A 22,434-nucleotide genomic window follows, 5' to 3' on the forward strand; every position below is an offset into this window, starting at 1 on the left:
GTAGTGAACATGCAAGGCAGATGCCATTGTCATTTCCCTCTTAGAGATGCAGAAACTGAGATTCAGAGAAGTTCTCCCATACCCAATACATGATTGAAGGGTAGAAGGTAAAAACAGATAAACTGAATGATTTAGCAACTCAATTTGGGGAAGAACGAAGCAGCCCAGGATGGAGTAGATAAGTCTCCCCAGTGATGGAATTGAAAATTAAGGGGGAAGAAGCAGAATCCAGCCTTGTCCATACCCATAAACAAGCATCCCCTACAAAGGCACCAAGCCTTGGTGCTCATTCCAGGAAGAAGGGCCTGGGAAGGCCGGAGCTGGTGACAGGAGAACGCCCCGGGCTGCCTTGTCATCTGGCCAGGAGGCCCCAGCTCCCTCCTGCAGCTCTCCAGCCAGCCTCTCCGGCTTGCTGAACCTGCAGCTTCAAGTGAGCTCAACTTCCCGAAGTCCGTTAGTGAACTAATCAAATGAACCCAGACAGCGGGCTCCATGCTAGAGGTATGTGTCAGATGAAAGCCAAGAGAACATTTTTAAGAGCCTTAAGTTTATTCATCAGAACTTTAATAAAACAATATGTCCATGGCCTGGGGCAGGTATAATTTTCATAATTTATGGGTCTCTGAGACAGGAAGAGAGCTCGGGGTTTTATTGTGCTTTGCACGATAAATGGCATTCCAATTGTCTACATGATGTTCTTTACGGACTCTTGTCTGGCAGGAACACAGGCCTTCTGGAGCCCACCTGGGCCTCGAGGCCGGAGGCAAGGGATAATTATGAATACATCTGTATGTGTTAAGCAGGAGATGATTGAAAAACTCCCTCGGTTCCTTCTGTCATTAGAAGACACTTCCTATGCCAACACCTATATTAACATTTAACTGTTGCAAGGTTTGGAACCCTCCCTGTTCTCTTCCTCTCTCACCACCTCCTCCCCTGGGCCTGGCCCCTTCCTCTCCTGCACCTGAAGAGTCTCAAGAAAACTTCTGACTGACTGGCTTCCCTCCCACTGGGCATGGTGGAGGGGGAGCAGCTTAGGACTCTAAATCCACCATTGACAGGGCAAGATAATGGAGCTCTAGGTGATGTTCTAATTGGAATCAGTAGTTGGAATACCGCAGACTTGTTGCTTCTATGAAGCTCTCGGGATAACAGAGGCCAAGTGGCCTTATGAAATAATATAATTACAATAATTATCACTTCTGAGCACAGATGCTGCATTTTTTACAATCTTGAAACAGGCAAATTAGGTTGATATAATTGGCTTCATTTTACAGATGAGAAAACCAAGGCTCAGAGAGATAAAGTCACTTGCCCAAGGCCACACAGCTGATAAGTGGTAGACCTGGGATTTTAACCGAGAGGATCTGCCTCCAAAGCCAGTGCACACACTAAGGCCCTGTTCTAACTTTCAGACCCAGTGCAATTATCTTCCCTGGGATGCCTTCCAATGTCTCCAGAAAGAGGTTTCGTTCCCACTGTGCTTCTGTAGAAGTTGGTAGAGTAGGTAGTTTGTTTTAACCAATATTCTGTAGAGTGTAATCGAGGTCCAGCCACTGAACTACAACACCCCATTCTCAGACTGATCTCAGGAAGGATCCTCTATTACCACACAACATTGCTACCGAGCCTCTTAACATTGCTCTTGGCCAGCCTTCCTGATTTCCTCCCCAATGGGAAGAAGGATTTGGGTTGTGATGGCCAGGGACGTTTGGGGAAGGGGCAAGAATCTTACAGGAGAGAGAGGGAGCTGTAAATTGCTTCAGATAATTCAAAAACTCGGGGCCTGATGGCTTTGTGGGTGGACAGGGAGAGATGTGCTCACAGAGGGTGAAGGGTACAAGCCGCTCCTGCTCTTCAGGGGCAAAGGCCAGCCTTGGAGTAGATGGATAGGGCCGGGCCAGGGAGCCAAAGCAGCCAGGCTGGAGTAAACGTAGCAGGGGTAGGGATAGGGGACCCCTACGTTACAAGCAGTGCCCCACACAACACTTCCAGCCCCCCAGGCTGCTCCATGACCATTTCCCAGACAATGCACCAACCTGGATTACTAAAGCACTCTGAGATGCGCATCTACCCGGATTACAGAGCCATTGTCCATCCAGGCAGGACCAGTTCCCAGAGTGGGCATGGCCAGGGCCTTGGGGCTCTCTGAGAAGTGACTGCCACTTCCACAGGCCCCTCCTATTAGGACAATGAGGTGCAGAAGAGCACAGAGCCTGCTCTATTGCTCAGGTCCTGCTCTGCCACCTACTCTGTCTAGCTGTGATCTCGGAAGAGAGACTGCCGTTCTAACAGTTGCAAGATTAAATCGTGACTACACAGCACTCAGCCCACCATTGAGAACTGTCGTTAATCTCTGAAAGATGGGAGAGCAAAGAATAGAAGAATTCATCTCGCCTCTCCTCTTAGCCTCAGTTTCTCCATCTTCAGCCTGGCAGTCTGGACCACGTAGGCGGAAGTCACAAACTGTCAGCCCACAGTGTTTATAAAAGCTGTTGAGTGTCATCATTTGAAAATTAAGAGGTTTCTAAACTCAGATCTAAAACTTCTCTTGAAAAATAAAAGCTGTCCCCACTGGGTCCCCCATTCCCTATGACAGCAATTGGCTGGAGCCGAAAGGCAGCTGTCCTTTCCAAACTGGGTGTGGCCCCTCTATTTCCCTCAACCCGCCCCCCCCCCCGCCCCCCAGGCTAAGTGCCAATTGCCATCAATCATTGTGTCTCGATGCTGGCTGGTGTTAAGTCTGATTGGCCTCTTTGGGCAGTTTAACTCAAAACATCATGATGTCCCAGCCCCCATCTGCGGGCTTCCTAAGGATGCCCACCCTACAGGCATGTCACTCAGATGCAGGTACCGTGGTCATAATCCCAGAAAGGACTTGATGTCATAGAGGCCGCCAGTGGTTCTTAGCTTAGGACGTGTGTGTGTGTGTGTGTGTGTGTGTGTGTGTGTGTGTGTGTGTGTGTGTGTGTGTGTGTGTGTGTGTGTGTGTGTGTGTGTCGGGGGTGGTTTAAAGAGGAAGGAGTATTTGTGAACCCTTTGACACTGTAGATAAATTTCTGTGTATTTGTGGGTTTTTTCTAAGAGATGCCTTCCAGATTCTCAGAGGGGCATGTGACTTTCTCAGAATGTTAAGCTTCACTGATCCAATCCTCCTACTTCCTATATACAGATGGGGATGTGAGACCCTAAGAGGAGACAGGTGGCTTGCCCAGGGTCACACAGAGGTTTAGTTGCAAAGCCTGCAAAGTCAGGAATAGCAGCCAGGTTTTCTGTCTCTCTAGGAAATTGTAGTTTGAACCAAGGGGAGGGAGAAACTGGAATGTTTTAAGAACGGCAGTGATGAGAAAGATAATTTTTTTTTTACATTGAGATGAGTTGTCACTGTGTTGTTTAGGCTGGTTTTGAACTCCTGGGCTCAAGTGATCCTCCTGCCTCAGCCTCCCAAAGGCCTGGGATTACAGGTGCGAGCCACTGTACCCAACACCAGCCCCCAAGTCCAGCACTACCCAGTCATCCACAGCATTCAGAGAGTTCGGCTACTAGACTGTCCCCAGGCTGGAAATCCACCCCCAGGTAGAGGAAATGGAGGAGGAGTTCTAGGGTTTTTCAAAGTGTCTCCTAGTAGTTTATTTAACAACCCCATTTTTCTCAAGCGGAGGGGAGGGCACAGAGCTACAACTTCTAAAATCTTCCAAAGTAGATCACATGGAACGTTGTCTCTAAAATCAAAATCATGTTTTCCTTGTAATTCCAGGAAGGAGGGAGGAAGTCAGATCTTAAACAGATCCCAGATTAGAAACAGTTCCTCCTCCCCTACCCGCCCCCCGAAAGCTGCACAGCCCAAGTCTTTTCTCCTGCGGACTTTCTGCCTGGAGCCCTGCCAAAAATGAGAGCAAGAATTTGGCCCATTGTTACTTTAAATATCCTGTGTCGCAGGCCATCTAGGAATGTCTAAGTATGGGAATTTTCCTTTTGAGGTCTGGGATGTCGCTATAAATAACCCATTTGTTAGATTCTGTCTCCATCCTGCCTCTCCTAGCTCCAGTGGCCATGAATAAGCCAGCCTTGTAAATAACGGGTAGCAGCCCATTCAGCGGGCGAGGCCAGTGGCCTAACGCCTTGGGAGCACTTTGCCCCTGCTCTCTCACCGGAACTTCTGCGTGCCGGGCCAGCTGGGGAGTACCTGTTTCCAAGGCTGCCCCAGACTGCTCTTGACGACACAGTTTGGGAGATCGTGGTTTAGGTCCCCTCATCCCGGCCCTTTTACCCCCATGTTAAAGTCTGAAGAGTTCATATTTCCGGTAGGTTGAATTCTTGTTCTCACCAGCTTTTCCCCAAAAAGAATCTGCTGGCATTAGCCTCCTGTCACATGACCTGGTGGAGGCAGTTTGTAGCTGTCTGTCCCCTTCTAGCTCTGACTTCCCGAAGTTTCTCTGACCTTGGGATTAGGAAACAGACCGGAAACAGACCGAAGGGTCTGCAGGCAGCACCTGAACTGAGACCAAAGGAGCTCCGGGCTCACCAGGCAGGGTGTGCACGGCGGGTGACTGCATGTGGCGACCCTCCAAGCCCACCCATCCTGACACCTTCTCGGCCTGCCCAGGCCTGCCTCCAGCCTCGTCCTCCTCTTTTGTGCTGCCAAGAAGCCTGTGGGAGCGGCGCACCTGAGATCCCACATCCTCGCAAGGCAGCATTTGTTTCTGTGAGAACCACGGCTCAGCACAGAGTTTAGGCCTCAGAGAGCCTGGGTCCGAATTTCAGCGGGCTGCACCTGGCTGTGTGAACAGACGCGTCGCAAAGTCTCCCTGAGCCTCGGTTTCCCCATCAGAAAAATGGGAGTAATAATGACCTATTTCGCATGGACTCATGTCAAAGGTCAGCGAGAGTCTGTGTATACAGCATTTGCCATGAGGTAAGACGGAGACACAGAACAGACCGGGGAGAGAGAACCACAGAGAGATGGGGGCTGGGGTGGGGATGGGGGCAGACAGGACAGATTTAGAGAGGTGTGGGGGGAGCAGAGGCTGGGATGATTTGGGAAGCTTCTCAGGGGAAAAGGAGGGACAAAGCGGCTTCCTTCCCTGATACAGAGTTGATAATTCTCCACTGCCAGGTCTTATTCTAGGAATTGGGCTGAATGTTGAACCCAGAGCCCCCACGGCCTGCTGATATAGGGTAACAGGTTCCACGGTGCAAAAAGAAAAATTATAACTTGGGGTCCTCTTATAGCAAGCAGAGATCCAAACAAGCAGTGAAGGCAGCATCGGCTAACAGGCATTTCCCAAGGGCTGTCCCGCTCACAGCCGGCCAGCAGCGCTGACTACGGCCCCCTACGCACAGGCCTGGGCTCTGGGGCTCCCGAACCAGCGAGAGCATCATGGACGGCGCCTGCTCTCTAGAGCGAAGGAAGCAGATGAGAACTGTGTAAGACATAGATGTTCACGATAGGTTTAGAGAGTGAAAAGTGCTGCAAGGAAATTAACTTACACCCGTGCACACGTACACGCACACGTGCAGACTATAAAAGGAGGTTAAAGAAAAATCTGCAGGAACTGCCCAAATAAAACAAGACTGAGATGAACTGGATCAGCAGACCTAGCATTTTTCAGGACTAAAGACACCCCTCACTCGGCAGAGGCCTGAGCCTCTTCCCCTGGGCGGCCTTCCAAGGGCTGGGGGCTGGGGACAAATGGCCCAGATACAGATCTCCACTCCCCGCTGCTGCTGTTTTCCTTCCTGACCCTCACACCTCAGCTCACTCAATCACCCGGGCTTCCTCCAACAGCGGAGAAACTTCACACTTCTCAGCCCTGCGGGCCCCCAGCCCGCCTCCGCCTCCCCCAGAACCACCAGGGCCATGATCTACATACAAAGAAAAGGTTAGGGGTGGGGGGGCCCAGGGGAGCAGGGGAAAGAGTTCAAGGCAGGAAGCCTTGCCTTGACCCAGGAGTACGAGTTGAGTTGAAACTGCTCCCTTCAGGTCAAAGCTGCCAAAACAAAGTTAAAGGTGTAAAAACAGTGAGAAGGTCACACAGCCGTGAGCCTCCCTCTCTCTCTGGAACCTGGGGGGGTCGGAGCGTGTGTGAGAAGGACTTGACCAAAGAGCACTTTTCAACCACTTTAACTGCAGACCCCCTCAACCGCCATAAACGCTGGGCAGGGCGAGCAGCGGGAGGACGGCGCGGCAGCCAGTTCCGTGCATGCAGGGAACATGTGTTTCTACACGTTCTGAACAAGCCGGAGTCTCGGCCTCCTCTCCCAGCCTGCTTTTCCTACAGCTTTCCTCGTCTCAGTTAAGACTGAGCGGATCCAGCAGCTCAGGCCAAAAATTTTGGGCCTCTCTTTTTATTTCCCACCTTTTATCTGATCTAACAGCAAAACCCTGCAGAAAATTAAAGGGGAACGTTCAGATATATCCAGAATCTGATCTAGTCCCACCACCTCTGCTGGAACAGATCCCAGATCTCATCGGTTCTCACCACCTCCACTGCTGCCCCCGTCTGCCAAGCCCCTCCATCGCCCCTCACCTGGAATACTCCTGACAAGCCTCCCCGCCGCCTCCCGTAGCCCCTGCAGTTGGTTCCCTGCGCAGCAGTCACGGAATTCACTGAGAACATTTACGGGCTGGGTGGCCTTGGGCAGGTTACTTCACCCCTCTGGTCTACAGTCTCTGCCTCTGAACAAGGAAGAAAGTAATGGTACCTTCCTCATGAGATGGTAGGGAGGATGACATGAAGTAAGGAAAGTGACGGCCTGTGAAGCATGCCTGGCACACGGCAAGTCCTGGTGTCACCAGCCGTCTGCCATTGCACTTACCACACTGGTTCTCCCACAGTTGTCGCCTCTCATTAGCCTGAATGCTGCTGGAAGGCAAGAGCCATACCTCACACCCAGCCAAAATCAGAAGTTACCCTTTGCTCAAACTCCCCTCCCCACCCCCGTGGCCTCTCTTTTCCTTTAAAACACTATCTACAGTCGTCATTGTGGCCCGTAGGATTCCATACGATCTGTCCCTGACTATATCTCCTCCACCACCCTTCCTCTTACTCACTTCCCCCGCCATGTGGCCTTCCATCACTCCAGCATGGCTGTCCCAGGTCCTTTGAATTTGCTGCTCCTTGGTCTGGAAAGCTCTTTGGCCATGGCTCACTCCCTCACTACACTGAGGTCTTTTTTAAAGTGTCACCTGCTCAGGAAGGCTTTATCTGACCTCCCTGTCCGACACAGTCCACCCTTCAATCTGCACCCTCCCCTTCGCCTATGTTTCATCGCTACCTGCTCTTATATTACATATACATTTTTTGTTTACTTATTATCTGTTTTGTCCACTAGAATGTAAGCTCCACAAGGGCAAAGACTTCGTCTAGTTCACCGCTATATTCCCAGTGCCCAGGACAGTGCCTGGCTCATAGTAGGTGCTTAATAAAAATGTGTTGGGTGAACAAATGAATGAATGAATGATTTACTGAGTACTCGTGCACCATGGCACTGTGTAAGGCACTTTACCTATTATACATACATTTGTTCAGTTCTCACAATCATTATCACTACTAAGTGTGAATCCCATTTTAAAGACAAAGGAAACCATGTCAAACTCTGAACGTTCCACAGCAGAAAGAACCTTCCACGTGTTGTTCCCCTGGCCTGGAATCCCCTACCTCCTGCTCACTCCTACTTGGCCTACTTGACCTTCAAGATGAACCCAGACATTTTTTCCTCCATGCACCCTCTCCTGCTCCAGGCTGGTCACTTGCCCCTCTGCCACCTAGTGTAGGCTGCCTGGCTTCTCATCCCACCTCCAACAGCTGGGTGGCCTTGGGGAGGTTACTTCACCCCTCTGTACTTTAGTCTTTGCGTCTAAAATGAGGAAGAAAATAATAATACCTGCTTCATGAGACTGTTTCGATGATTAAATGAAATAAGGTAAGTAATGATCTTTGAAGAGTACCTGGCATGGACGTCCTAGTATTATGATTTGTCTGTCATTCCATTTGACCAGGCTGTGTTGCAACTGGTTGTTTAATGGTCCATCTCCTTTGCTATGGTTTGCATGTTTGTGTCCTTGTTCAGACTTAATCCCTGGCTGGGCATGGTGGCTCATGCCTATAATCCTAGCACTCTGGGAGGTCGAGGTGGGTGGATCGCTAAAGGTCAGGAGTTCGAGACCAGCCTGAGCAAAAGCGAGACCCCGTCTCTACTAAAAATAGAAAGAAATTATTTGGACAACTAAAAATATATATATAGAAAAAAATTAGCCGGGCATGGTGGCGCATGCCTATAGTCCCAGCTACTCAGGAGGCTGAGGCAGGAGGATCGCTTGAGCCCAGGAGTTTGAGGTTGCTGTGAGCTAGGCTGACGCCACGGCACTCTAGTCCGGGCAACAGAGCCAGACTCTGTCTCAAAAACAAAAAAAAATCTTAATCCCTGGCTGGGCATGGTGGCTCATGCCTATAATCCCACCACTTTGGGAGGCTGAGGGGGGAGGATTGCTTGAGGCCAGGACTTCAAGACCAGGCTGGGCAACATAGGGAGACCCTGTCTCTGCAAAAAATAAGAAAAATTAGCCAGGTGTGGTGGCACATGCCTGTAGTCCCAGCTACTCAGGAGGCTGAGGCAGGAGAATTGGTTGAGCCCAGCAGTTTGAGGCTACAGTGAGCTATGATCACACCAATGCACTTCAGCCTGGGAGACAGAGTGAGACCCTATATCTAAAAAAAAATAAAAATAAAAATAAACTTAATCCCCAGTACAACAGTATTAGGCGGTGGGTCTTTTAGGAGGTGATTAAATAATGAGGGCAGAGCCCTTATGAATGGGATTAATGACCTTATGAGAGGGCTGGAGGGAACTATCTAGATCCCTTTTGCCCTTCTATTCCTTCCACCATGTGAGGACACAGTGTCCATCCCTTCCGGAGGATGCAGTGTTCAAGGCACCATCTTGGAGGCGGAAACCAGGCCCTCACCGAACCTGCCAGCACCTTGATCTTGGACTTCCTAGCCTCCAGGACTGTGAGAAATAAATCTCTGTTGTTTATAACAGATATTTTGTTATAGCAGCAGAAATGGACCAAGACATTCTCCTACTAGTTGGGTGTTACTGGAAGGCAGGACCACACTAACACCCAGTGGGCACATAGTAGGTTAATGATCGCTGTTTGCTAAGTCAACAGCAGTAACAGTAAACACTTACATTTAGTGCGTTCGTTTTATTTGCCAGACCAGTTGCCAAACACTTGAAACGGATTAGCTCATCTAAGCTTCACTACAAACCCAGGAGGGGTTATTATTTTTGCCATTTTACAGATCAGGAAGCTGAGGCTTTCAACACTGAAGCAAATTGCCACCCAAATAGTAAATGGTGACGCCAGCATTCAAATTAAAAGGAAGGAAGGAAGGAATGAAGCAAATCAACTTGACCTTACTACTGGCTTAGCCAACCCAGGGCTCAAGGGGATTAGCGCACACTTGTGTGTAAAAGGGCAGGAGAGAGCTAATAAACTCACAGATCTCCCACCCCAATCCCTGCTCCCTCCGGCTCCAGCCTAATAATACAATGGCAGCTAATTGTTTCCTGCAGCCTGATGCTATCTCTGGCCATCAAGCACCCAGCTTGGGGTGAGGGTGCAGATCCCATTTTCCTCTGGAGAACTGTCCTTGTTCACCTCTGTGTGAGCGCTGGGGCGGGGGGCCGAGCCCCCTGGGTTTCCTTGCCACTCCACTTCTCTATGCAACAAATTCCTGCAGAGGAATGTGCGTAGCAAAGCCACCTGATGAATAAATCCTCGAGCCCTGAGGAGCACAGGCAGACTGCAGCCTCGATCCTGACTGTTTCAAAATCAGGAGAGAGAGAAAAAGATTCCACCTCTGAACATCACGTTGGGGGAAGTTTCCACTTGCCCTGCGTTTCAACCCCCTTCAGGGACTGTCGGAAACACACGGCCGTGCTGCCAGCACCCAGTGCACGGAGCGGTTTGGGCTTGTCCAGGGCTGGAAACAAACGGAGTTGGCCCGGTCTTTCAAAAACCGTCCTGCTAGCCCGGGAAACGGTCCCGAGAGAAGAATGACAGATGAACTGTTTGGAAGCCAGGTGGGCTCACCGGGCCGACACAGGAGGTATGGGGAAGTAAAGATGGCGCGCTTCGGGATGGCCTTGGGTTCAAGTCCCAGCTCCGCACCACTGAGCGGGTAACCTTAGACCGGTTGTCTTTTCTTTGCTTCAGTTTCCTCATCTGTAAAACGGGGATCGTAATCCTCACTTCACACGACTGTTGCTGGGATGGAAGGGCTGCCGGCGGTAAAACACCAAGGCTGGAGGACCCGGGAGGCACACTGGCACAGTTCGTCCCCTCCCAGGGATGGCCAACGCGGAGCTGAGGAGAGCGACGAGGGACCTCCTCTAACACCCGCGCTGTCTAGCCTCACTCTCTGGGTCGCACGGCAGTGTTAGCGTGCGCCACCATACGCTCAGGAGCACGAGTTTACTTGAGATTCACAGCGCGGTTTCGAACATGCCCCCTGGACACTGAGCACAGCACAAGGCTTCCCTCCGGTAATGAATTCACCCAGTGAATATTTATTGAGCACCGACTGTCAGGCCCAGGGGCTGGGATGAGCCAGACGGACAAGGAGACTGCCCTCGGGAAGCCAGGCCACCTGGCTGGGGAGGTGACACACACACGTGGTGAGAAAGCTGAATGTACGGTGACAGTGTCGGTGACACTGAGGAAGGAGCCCTTTGATAGAGACGGCCTGAACTGAGTACATGCTGTTGAAATGAAGAAAAGGAAACACGGAGAGAGCAACCCCAGTGCTTCGGAAGGTGAAGCTTGTCACAGTGTCAGCCTCTCGGAGCAGCCGGCAGAGGAGAGGGACCCCTCCTTACAGGCAGGGCTGCTGGGACTCCAAGAGGTCAGGTGCCCGCCCCACGTGGGGGTTGCCGGAAGAGCCAGGATTTGAACACTGGCTTTTCTTGACTCCCACGTTGGTGTTCTTTCCACTGTGTCGTGGTGGAATTCACGCCAGTTTGCCCCCTTCCCTCTGGGGATTTCAGACCATCAGTGGAACAAGGTAACTGAGGGCTGGGGTAGGGCTAGGGGAAGTTTGGGATCAGAGCTCAGAGGGCCTTGAATGCCAAAATAACGTGTTCAGTCTCAGTTTTTGGAGCAGGGCAAGTGGCAAGTTAGGGGCTGTACTTGGGAAAGGGAGGAACTAACTGGGGCAACAATCATAGAAATAATATAATATCAGCTACTGTTCTTGGGCCCTGTGCTCATCCTAATCCTATTGCTACAACGCTCATTGTAGAGACAAGGAAAAGGAGGATCAGAGAGGTTAAGCCACTGCCCAAAGTCACGTGGCTGGTAAGGACTGGAACTCATAGCCTGTGCTGCTGGACACTGCCTGGCACGTCTGGGTGGGAGGCAGTGAACTAGAGAAAAGGCTGCAGGAAAGGAGGGAGGTCGGTGTGCAGTGGAAGAGACCTGTGAGGACTATGAGGAAGAGGCATCTCCCAGCCCTGGGCCAGGCCAGTGTCACCACAGCCCTGCGACAGGCTTTGCCTCTTCTGACGCCGTCTCGGGCCAGAATGCCCTTTCGCTCCTTGCAGCCCACTGAAAGCCGATGCACCCGTCCCAGAGGCTGCTCTTTCCTGCTTCCCGCTGCTCTTCGTGCCTCTGCCCCAGCCCTGTGTTTGCAGCCAGGCTCAGGGTCTCGACCTGCCACTTCTCGGCTGCGCCACAACCTGGGTCAGTCTCTGGGCCTCAGTTTCCTCATTTGTCATAGGATGTCATAAGACCTGCCTCACTGGAGTTCTGTAAGAACTAAATTAAAGGCAACAAGGAATATGCACGTGCTCTAAAAACAAGAGTGCTGTTTATGTGCGATGAGTGATTTTTTGCTAACTTTGCGGCATTGCCACGGGCTTATGAACGGAGTTTGTTGCCTCTTGTCTGCCCTGCTCTGGTAGACTCCACGGTGGACCTGTCACGTGAGGCCTCCACTCTGGTGTCTTGCTGGGGACAGGCTCTGGAAAGCAGACCAGCCAGCCACGGCCAAGGGGCCAGGCTGCCCGGCTTCCCCCCGCCTGCCAGCCCCTTCCTGAGTCTGGCAAGGCCTCTGATTTCCGAGGCAGCTGCAGCCCCGCACAATTGCACAGCTCGCCTCCTTCCCGTGGAACCCATTTCAGGATGAGCCAGCCAGGAGGTCATAAAATGCAGAAAGGAAGTGGGAGCACCCCACAGTTGTAGGAACTGGGACTCCAGGGGCAGTAACCTGTCTGTAGGTCTGTCTACCGGGGAAGTGGGCCATAAATCGCTGCCTTAAGGGCTGGTGAAAGGATACGAGCTATTTATAAAAAGTCTTGGGCTTTTGAACTCTTTAAAGAGGCAATAGCCTTCTCTTGGGTAATTGGGGTTTGGTATTGAGGGCTCAAATGTTTCAGCAAACAAAGCCCCCAGCGCCCAGCTGGGGATGGGCAGAGAGAGGTGGAAGCGTTTGCAGGGAGGGGCTGGGGCCGCCGGGCAGACAGTCCCACTGCGTGTTCCCGGGCTCCCCTGGGTGCCAGGTCTGGGCTGGCCACTGAGTACGTGTAGGTTAACTTACGCCTAAGGAGTGTTCCTTCCCTTCGAAAACCAGGAGAGGCAGATATGTGAGCCATGATAAGTGTTCTTTGAAGTCTGCATAAAATGTTGTGATTTTGCACTTGCTATTTCTTCCACCTTGAATACCCTCTTCCCTGGTTGCTTCTTAAATGTCACCTCCACCGAGAGCCCTTGCTGAACATCCTGGCACCGTGAGTCACATTGCTTAGTTTTATTTTCTTCAAGGAACTTTCTACCATCTGAGAGCTCGGCTTCCTGGCCCTGTGTTCCCCACCGGACCCTTAGCACCAACACCCTGCTTGGCCTGTGGCAGCTGCTACCTAAATGTTTGTTGCATTAATGAGTAAACAAACACAGGAACAACGCAGGAGCGGCCCTCAACTCTGTTAGGGGACCGGGGGTGGGGGATAGTGAACAGCCCCAGAAAGAAGGTGACATTTCAGCTGGGCCTGAAGCCAGGAGTAAAACCCCACAGGAGGGCCAAGGGCCTAGCTGGGGCACAGCTGCCAAGGTGGGAAGTGACAGGGCAGGTTTCGAAGACCGTGAACCAAGTGGCGTGGCCAGAGTATGGGTGGCAGGGGACGAGCTATAAGTGAAGCTTGAAGTCAGGTTATGGAAGGCTCTGAAAACTGAACTACAAAGAACTTGGATTTGGAAAAATGACATTTCATCAGGAGTTTTCTGGGAGGGAGGGAGAAAGGGAGGGACGGCAGAAGAGGCGGAGCTTGGGGGAATTTAAGGCAGTGAAGTATTCTGTATGGTATTGTAATGGCGGACATGTGCTGCTGTACCTTTGTCAAAACTCATAATATACACAACAGAAAGAACCCTGACGTTAACTGTGGACTTCAGTTAATAATAGTGTATCAGCGTTGGCTCATCAGCTGTAACGAATGCTCCGCACTAATGCAAAATGTTAAAAAATAATAGGAGAAACTCGTGGGGGGAAGGGGTATGGGGGCAATCTCTATACTTTTTTGCTTATCTTTCTGTAAACCTGAAACTGCTGTAAAAAATAAAGCCTATTACTTTAAAAAAAAACACTACATGTCCAACAATGGGACATTAATTCAACAAATTGTGATAGAATCAGACAGTGGAGTAGTGTACAATTATGGAAATTATGTGCCAACATGGAACAATTTCTAAAAACAAGTAGATGCTAACCAGCAAGGATGGCACGCTTCCATTGATGTCATTATACACAAGTCTGCCTGACCCTGGCGAGACTACGTCTGGAAAGATACACAAGGACATGCGACATCACTGGCCTCTGGAGAGGGGATGTGTGGAGACTTTTCCACTCTACATCTTTTTGTATTTTTTGATTTTGTGCCATGTGCAAGTAACATCTATTCAAAAAAGACAAAAAGTTTAAAACTTATTTGTAAGTTAAAAAAACTTTTGTCCTTCATTCTGACTGGAGTAAGATGGTATCTCACTGTGGTTTTAATTCACCATTTTTCTGATGATTAGTGATGTTGAGCATCTCTTCATATGTTTGTTGGCCATTTGTATATCTTCTTCTGAAAAATGCCTGTTCATGTCATTTGCCCATTTTTTTCTTTTTTTTTTTTTGAGACAGAGTCTCACTCTGTTGCCCGGGCTAGAGTGCCGTGACATCAGCCTAGCTCACAGCAACCTCAAACTCCTGGCCTCAAGTGATGCTACTGCCTCAGCCTCCCAAGTAGCTGGGACTACAGGCATGTGCCACCATGCCAGCCTAATTTTTTCTATATATATTTTTAGTTGTCCAGCTAATTTCCTTCTATTTTTAGTAGAGCTGGGGCCTCGCTCTTGCTCAGGCTGGTCTCGAACTCCTGAGCTCAAAAGATCCGCCTGCTTGAGCCTCTCAGAGTGCTAGAATGACAGGCATGAGCCACCACACCCGGCCTTGCCCATTTTTTAATGGAATTATTTGTTTTTTTCTTGCTGAGTTGTTTGAGTTCCTTGTAGACACTGCATATTAAGCCTTTGTCAGATGCATAATTTGTGAATATTTTCTCCCATTCTCTAGGCTGTCTATTACTCTTTTGATCATTTCTTTTGCTGTGCAGAAGTGTTTTAGTTTAATTAAGTCCCATTTGTTTATTTTTGTTTTTGTTGCATTTGCTTTTATGGTCTTAGTCAAAACTTCTTTGCCTACACCAATGTCCAGAAGAGTTTTTGCTAGATTTTCTTCTAGAATTTATAGTTTCTGGTTTTACATTTAAATCTTTAATTCATCTTGAGTTAATTTTTGTACATGGTGTGAGATAGGGATCAAGTTTTATTCTTCTGCACGTGGATATCCAATTTTCCCAGCACCATTTATTGAATAGGGTGTCCTTTCCCCAGTGTACGTTTTTGTCTGCTTTGTTGAAGATAAGTTAGCTTTAGGTATATGGCTTTATTTCTGAGTTCTTTGTTCTGTTCCATGGATCTATACATCTACTTTTATGCCAGTATCATGCTGTTTGGGTTAGCCTTGTAGTATAATTTGAAGTCAGGTAATGTGATGCCTCCAGCTTTGTTCTTTTTGCTTAGGATTGCTTTGGTTATTCAGGCTCTTTCTTAGTTCCATATGAATTTTAGGATAGTTTTTTTCTAATGCTGTGAAAAATGATGTTGGTATTTAGGCAGGGATAGAATTTTAAAGGGATTACTTTAATGGCAATGGTCATTTCATGCCAATGGCTCAGTCTAAGTACCAGCGAAGAGTACCTTCAACTGCACCACATAGGTAGGTGCCACAGGTAATCAAAGGTGAACTGCCAGCACATGGGGGAGGCAGTGTTCCCACTAAAGGAGTGGAGGGGTGAGTGAGGGGCAGGGAGGAAGTGCTGTCTGGGCCTTGTGAAGGCCAGGCAAAGGCCCCTGTCATTCAAGTAATAATGCCACCAAATAATCCATCCTAGAACTCAGTCCTGGCCTGGTCAGGGAAGAGGTATGGGTGGACAAGGCTGCTAGTCAGGGAAGCCAGGTGGCTGTGGGGGCTTGGAATGCCTTGCACTCTGGTCAGGAACAGCACCACAGAAGGTCAGGGACGTGAATGCCACAGAGAAATATAGTGAGACATGAGGGCTTGGCAGTTAGGACCAGGGAATAAAGCTAAATCTCTTACCCCAATGTCTAATAAAATTAAAGATCAGAAAAAAAAAAAAACCAACAAGCATAATAAATCACCAGGAACAACCAGAAAGCCTCCATGTGCAGGTATAACATATGCTTGCTGGCAAACACAGACATATGCTGCAAACATGATTCTTTGACTCTCTGTGCCAGGCGCGACATGAGACACTTTGCACATTTCATCCCATGCTACTCAGCAGCCCCAATGAGCAAGATGTTATCACCACTTATAGATGAGGGAACAGGTGCTTGCCCATGTCTCATGGCTACGAATTGTGGAGCAGGTGTTCAAACAGCTCCATCTCACCCCAAAACACAGGCCTTGGACCCCAAACTCTACAAAGAACTACCTGCCATATGCATGCTCAACATTCAACATGCATGATCTTGTCTAATCCTTACAGCCACCTGAAACCTGGTGTTCCTATCAGGGCCAGGCCCAGAAGGAGCTGAGGTGCCTTTACCTTAACTAAAGACAAGATCAATAATACTGATTTTTTTCTCTTGCCTCAGCCTCCAATATGGCTTGGTGTTGGCCTTCTTTATTTAAAGGTTTGACACTTTGTTCATCATGGATTTTTTTGGCATTGATTTTGACTCTAAAAATATTTCATCCAAGTATTATTTATCTTGATGACTGAGTTTTTTAGGGTGCCTCTTATATTTTGTATTCACAGCAAGTGTCTTGCTCACCTCCCCTTAGTCCTAGCTCTGAATTATGCCCACTTTTCAGATGAGGAAACTGACACATGGGCAATGAGTTGTGTTGTGTGTCTTGATTACAGAGCTGGTTAAGTGCTAGAGCAGAAATGAAAACCCAGAGCCTGTTGTCTTAACATACCATGTTCAATTCTCAGGGGTTTGTGTCTTGTGGTCAAGGTGTTTTTACCTTGGCTCTGATTCTCTTGCCCTTCATTCTGCATAAGGGTGGGCATCAGACCCACCCTCTTTGTTCCCATTCGGTCCTTCCTCAGGACCTGAACCCATCTGTCCTTCCAAACTATCCCCCGCCCAACTGCCTCCCTGGAACTCTTCCTGACTTTCTGCTTCTCTCAAACCGGATGTGGTTTCTCCATTCTCTGTACGAAAGGCTGTGTGCATGTTCTCCATGGCACGTACTCTGCCCCTTCCTGCAGTAGGCCATTTCTGGACGTGTCTTAGTCATCTTCCCAGACAACCCTTGCTATTGTCAACTCCCTGAGGCCGGAATTGCAGGAGGGAACAAATTTCATCTTGGTCATGTTTAAATGCTCTCAGTGCCTGGCCTACGGCTTTTCTCATTATAAACACTTAGAAAAACTGTTTTTTAAATTCCGTGTTAACGATGGTTAGGCATGCAGACTCTGTATCCAGGCTAAATCTGTTCAAATTCTGGTCTGCCACTTATTAGCTGTGTGACTTTGGCAAATTAGTCAACCTGTTTCCTCAACTGCAAAATGGTGGTACTACTGGACATCTGGTAATCTACTGGACTGCTGGTAATCTAAGTTTCTAGTATACTGGACTTGCAAACATGCTCAGTAAATGTTAGCTGTAATTGTTAAGTTCTCAATAAAGGTGGCAATTGTTATTAGGAAAATGAGTGTACTAGCCATTTATGGGATGGATTAGAGAGGCAGAGGACAGGTCAGAGATTAGCTGGAGTAGGCTCTGTGCTGGAGTTACATGGAAGATGACAGAAACAGCTGAGAAGGATACAAGAGACAGCTTGACGGGGGCGAGTGGATGCAGAGACGTTGGGATGGGGTGTGGGGTCAGGGTGAGCAGAAGGCGTTGTTTGGGGTTTGTGTGTGTGTGTGTTTGTGTGTGTGTACAGGGCCCAGTGCAGTGACTCCTGGAACCTGTTGACGCCATTTCTGCTTCAGAGAAGCTGCAGGCCAACTTGTCCTGACCAAATGACGGTGGAGCCTAAAACACACACGGCGCTACCAAAGGAAGCCGTGAACTGACAGACAAACCACGCAGACAAAAGCACAGGGAGCATCTCCTCCGAGCTGGTGAGTCAGGGAAGCTTCCCGGCCCTCAGACAAAACTGCTGGTGGGAATGTGCTGTACGTCCTCCTCTTCCAGCCCTGGAGGTGCTAAGTTTCCTCCCAGGGTGGGGTGGGGTCCTTGGGCAACCCAGCTGGAGAGCTGCACCTCCCCGGGGACATTTGGTCAAGTGGCCGGAAGGAAGGTCCATTAAAAGGCCATAAAGGGGGCAGCCTCCTGACCCAAGGGCCAGGATCAGGGCGAACAAAGGCCTTTCCTCGGCAGGAGGTGGGGTAAGGGGTAAGAGGTAGGAGGGCTGCCTGTCTCATTTTCTTCCCGTCTCTCACTGGTCTGCGGCCCCTCTGCCTCAGGGAGCTTCAAGCTCCTTCCTCTCACAGACAGGGCTTTTAATGATGGATGAAAAGAAACCTCCCTGCTACCGAAGGCTCTGGAACTAAAAGGAATCATCTCCTCCCAGTTCATGGAGGGGCTCGAGGAGGGCCAAAAGGCCACTTCCATTTGGTGCCTGAAAATCCCGCCCTTAACATGGCCTGGGAGGCGTCATTATCACCTATTAGCATCTTAACTAAGTTTTTTTTTTTTGAGACAGAGTCTCACTGTGTTTGTTGCCTGGACTAGAGTGCCGTGGCGTCAGCCTAGCTCACAGCAACCTCAAACTCCTGGGCTCAGGCAATCCTCCTGCCTCAGCCACCCGAGTAGCTGGGACTACAGGCATGCGCCACCGTGCCCGGCTAATTTTTTCTATGTATTTTCAGTTGTCCAATTAATTTCTTTCTAATTTTAGTAGAGACGGGGTCTCGCTCTTGCTCAGGCTGGTCTCGAACTCCTGAGCTCAAACAATCTGCCCGCCTCGGCCTCCCAGAGAGCTAGGATTACAGGCGTGAGCCACGCGCCCGGCCTTAACTAAGTTTTAATGTTCAGGGCTGGGAAGGCTGGGGCCAGAGAGAGGCCGGAGGCAGGGGACCCAGACCAAATCTCCCTGGGGCAGGGTGAGAAAGGAAGGAGGTCTTAGGCTGAAGGGGACTCAGAGGAGTTTCCTGAGCACGTCCTGTCTCCGGGAGAACCAGGATGTGGCTCTTCCTCAGGCCCCTTTGTGCCTTGGTCTCTCCGCCAAGACAGTTCCAGCTAAATCCTGAAAATCACACTGCTCACCCCAAACCACCCTCCTCCCTTTCTTAGTACTCTGGCCCCAGACTTCTGGAGCAAACGAAACGAAACCAAACCAAATGCAGGGAGTTTCACTCAGCTCTGCAGCGCCTGGGAATGGATGCGACCGCGGGACCGGAGGCGCGGCAGAGCCAGGCTGCGTGAACACCCAGCTGACTGCAGAACCGCTGGCATCTCTGCTCCCTCCAAACTGGCTCGGTGCTTCCGAGAGGGCCTTGGCCGGCCCTCCCTGGAGAAAAGCGCCAGTTAGAGGGTGCTTTCCAAGCAGCCATGGGAAGGCCAGGGCTGGCGGGTTGCAGTGGCCAATGGTGCCATCGCCACTCAACAGGTGGCTGTGCTGGGCAACACCCCGCCTTTGCTCTGCTGCTGACTAGCTGTGTGACCCCAGGCAAGTGACTTAATAGCCCTGGGCTTCCATTTCCTCCTCTGTAAAACAGCCGCTAGCTCCTAAGATTTCTCAGAGAACTATTAATAAACGCTTCCCAATGTTAGGAAAGAGACCAAAATACCCAACCTACCTAGGCAGCCTAGCGGCCCTGGCCCTATGGCCTGCCCATCGCTGCAGGCTGCTCTCTCCCTCCTGCTTGGACCTCCTGCTGCTCAACCTGACCTCAGGCCCCCGCACTCTGAGCCACACCACTCCGCACCCAGCGTACTCTTCCCTCCGGTAGCTCCTGCCGGGACCCCCTCCCCACCCAGATCAAGCCCCTGTTCTAATCTCCTGTCACACCCTCCTCTTTCCCCCCACAGCACTTGGCACTGCCCATCTCTGGACACTGGTTTGGGGGATCCACAGGCCGGCTGGGCTTGCTACCCTGTGAGCTCCTGGAAGGCAGAGGCTCCTACTCACTGTGCGGCCTCAGTGCCTGGCACAGGGCTGCTGCTCAGTAGATCTTGGCTGAGTGAAAAACATAGCAGGAGGCGGTGCGGGGACAACACCAGGCACGGCGCCGTACGATTAGCAGCGTCAGCCACCTTGGCTGCTGCTCTGCGGCTGCTGATCCAAGATCCTTCAGGGGAGAAAATGAAGGAGACGGGCTGCTCCCTGCGAGCTGAATAGACAAGCCAGGAGGACAAGGCTGACATCAACACGAACTAGTAGGGACAATACTGAGTTAAACCGTCCATCGTGGGGTGTAATGGCTTCAGAAGCTCAGAGAAAAAGGAACTGATGAGTGCAGAGAAAAAGTATATCAAAAGAAATAGAACTAAAACTAGGGAAAGTGGCATTGGAATAGCAAAGGGCAGAATTCCAGGGGGGAAGGAGCCCACCCTCCCACCAGCTGCCGCTGGCCATTGGTAGGAGCAGCCGTTGTCATCGTCACCATCATCGAGCTGATACTCAATTCAGCACTTACAGAGGAGCCAGTTAGTACACTGAGCCTTTCGTAGAATTATTTTGTTTAATCTTTGAAACAACCCTAAGAAAGTTCTTTTATATCACTGTTCTAGAAGTAAGGGAGTTAAGGCTCAGAGATGTTCTGTCATGTGCCCAAGAGCTCACGGCTAGTAAGTGGAAGATCTGAGATTCACACTCTACCTCTTCCTGACCGAGTGGGGCCAGGCGGAAGCTGGGATGGCTGGAGCAGTGTTTAAAATGAACGGGACAGTAAACCTGGCGCCACGTGGCGGTGAATCTGAGCGAGGACGACGCGGCGAAGGCTGCCTTAGGGGTGGCACGGCTGGTCCACTCTAGCACAGAATGGGCGGGAAGCGATATTTCAGAGTTGGCAGTCTGAGCCCATGGGCTGGGGTGGCCGTGGTGAGCAGGAAGAGAAAAGGATGGACGGATACAGGGGATATTTTAAGGAAGGAATAGATGGAGCCAGAGAGCTGACTGGCTGTATGTGGGGACAGGAGGGAGGGTTTCAATGGTATCATTTAAAGACAGCTCTAGAGTTTTAAGCCAAAGCATACTGTGGTTTCACGCCCCATCCTATCAACAGTACTTAAGGAGTTTCTTCTGAGTTTAGGAACCACCTGTTTTCTCCCCACTCCCCAGCATTTTAAAGACAACCTTCCCTGGGGCCAGCAGGGGGCCGGCGCTGGCTCGTAAGAGCCGACTGTACACGTCTCTTCTCAACTCCATGTTCAGCAACATCATATTGGCTATTTGAAATCAGCCATGGTGGGGCTATTTACACTGTGAAATCAGCAAAAATGACAAATCAGTGCTTTTATTTTCCTGGAGAGCCAGTTGTTAAACATTTACCAGCACACAGCTACCCGGATCCAACTTAAATTTTTCCCACTGCACATCAGAAATATTTTCTTTCTTTGTGCTGTGAATGAAGAACGAAGAGGGACGATGAGCAGCAGACTCAAACAAGGGTGCGATGGGGTCCCCTGTCAGGAAGCTCACCTCCTGAGCTAAAGACAGTTACAACAGCTACCATTCCCAGAGCTCTGTACTGAGAGCTCGACTTGTATCATCTAATTTAATCATCCACAGTGCTAGGGATGTAGGAGGGATAGGTCCTACTGTCATTCTTGCAGATGAGACTGAGGCTCAGAGAGGTTAAGTCACTTGCTCAGGCAGCAAATGACAGAGCTGGGATTCAGGCCAGGAATGTCTGTCCCCAGACCCCTTGCACTTGACACGCAGGCCATTCCTCTCCAAGAGACCTGCACAGCCGTCTCTCCTGACCAGTCCTGACTAGTCCCTTTCTTCTTAGCAGTACTAACCACCACCTTGCCTGCCAGACTGCTGGAAGCCTCACTTGCAAACACCAGAAAACAACTCTGGTTTAGCAGAAGAGGGATTTATTTAGAGGTTACTGGGCAGCTCTCAGAATTGCTAGAAAGGTAGAGAATCGAGCTTGGAAAACAAGCAGGAATCAAAGGAGACCAGGTCCCGGCACCCACCTGGTAGCAACATCAGTGCCATCACTACCCCGTGAGCTGCCGGTGCCAGCTTTGCTGCTGTTGGCAACTAGATGAGTTGCCAGGGGCTGGGATGAATACTCTTTCCTGCTCGTCGGCCTCAGGATCCTGAGTCCCATGTGACGGGCAAAGCATCGGGCACGTGGCCTCACCCTCACCCTAGGGGCTGGGATGGGCTTCTGTAGTGGGAGGCAGACCCTCCCCTCAGGATTCTTCCAGTGGGGAGATCCCCAAGCATAGGTGGGGGTTCGCATGCACAGTAGCCTCAGAGAGCTCTGTCACTCTCACTCGGTGGCTTTTCCCAAGCCCTTGGCTACTCATGCACAGTCATCTTTTTCGTGCTTCTTTCACCTGCTTGTAGACATCTGGAAGATCGACCAGCACTTTTCTCATCCTGTTCCCTATATTTCTTTCTGCACCATAAGTTAGAATACGTTCAGTTACAAATGATTTTGAAAAAAGAAAAAACCAGCTCAAACAAAAAGAATTTATGGGCTAATGTAACTGAAAGTCATGGGGTATTTGTCTTCAGGTGAGGTTTGATCCAGCATTCCAAGTGACATCACGAAGGACTTCATTTCCTTCTGTCTCTCTGCTCTGCCTCCCACAGTGTCAGCTTCATCCTTCCATAGTGGCCAAATGGTCCCTGCAGTTTCCAACTGTACACATTTACATCT

The sequence above is a fragment of the Propithecus coquereli genome, unplaced genomic scaffold (genome assembly GCF_000956105.1).
Source record: "Propithecus coquereli isolate 6110/MARCELLA unplaced genomic scaffold, Pcoq_1.0 Scaffold236, whole genome shotgun sequence".
NCBI classification, from domain to species: domain Eukaryota; kingdom Metazoa; phylum Chordata; class Mammalia; order Primates; family Indriidae; genus Propithecus; species Propithecus coquereli.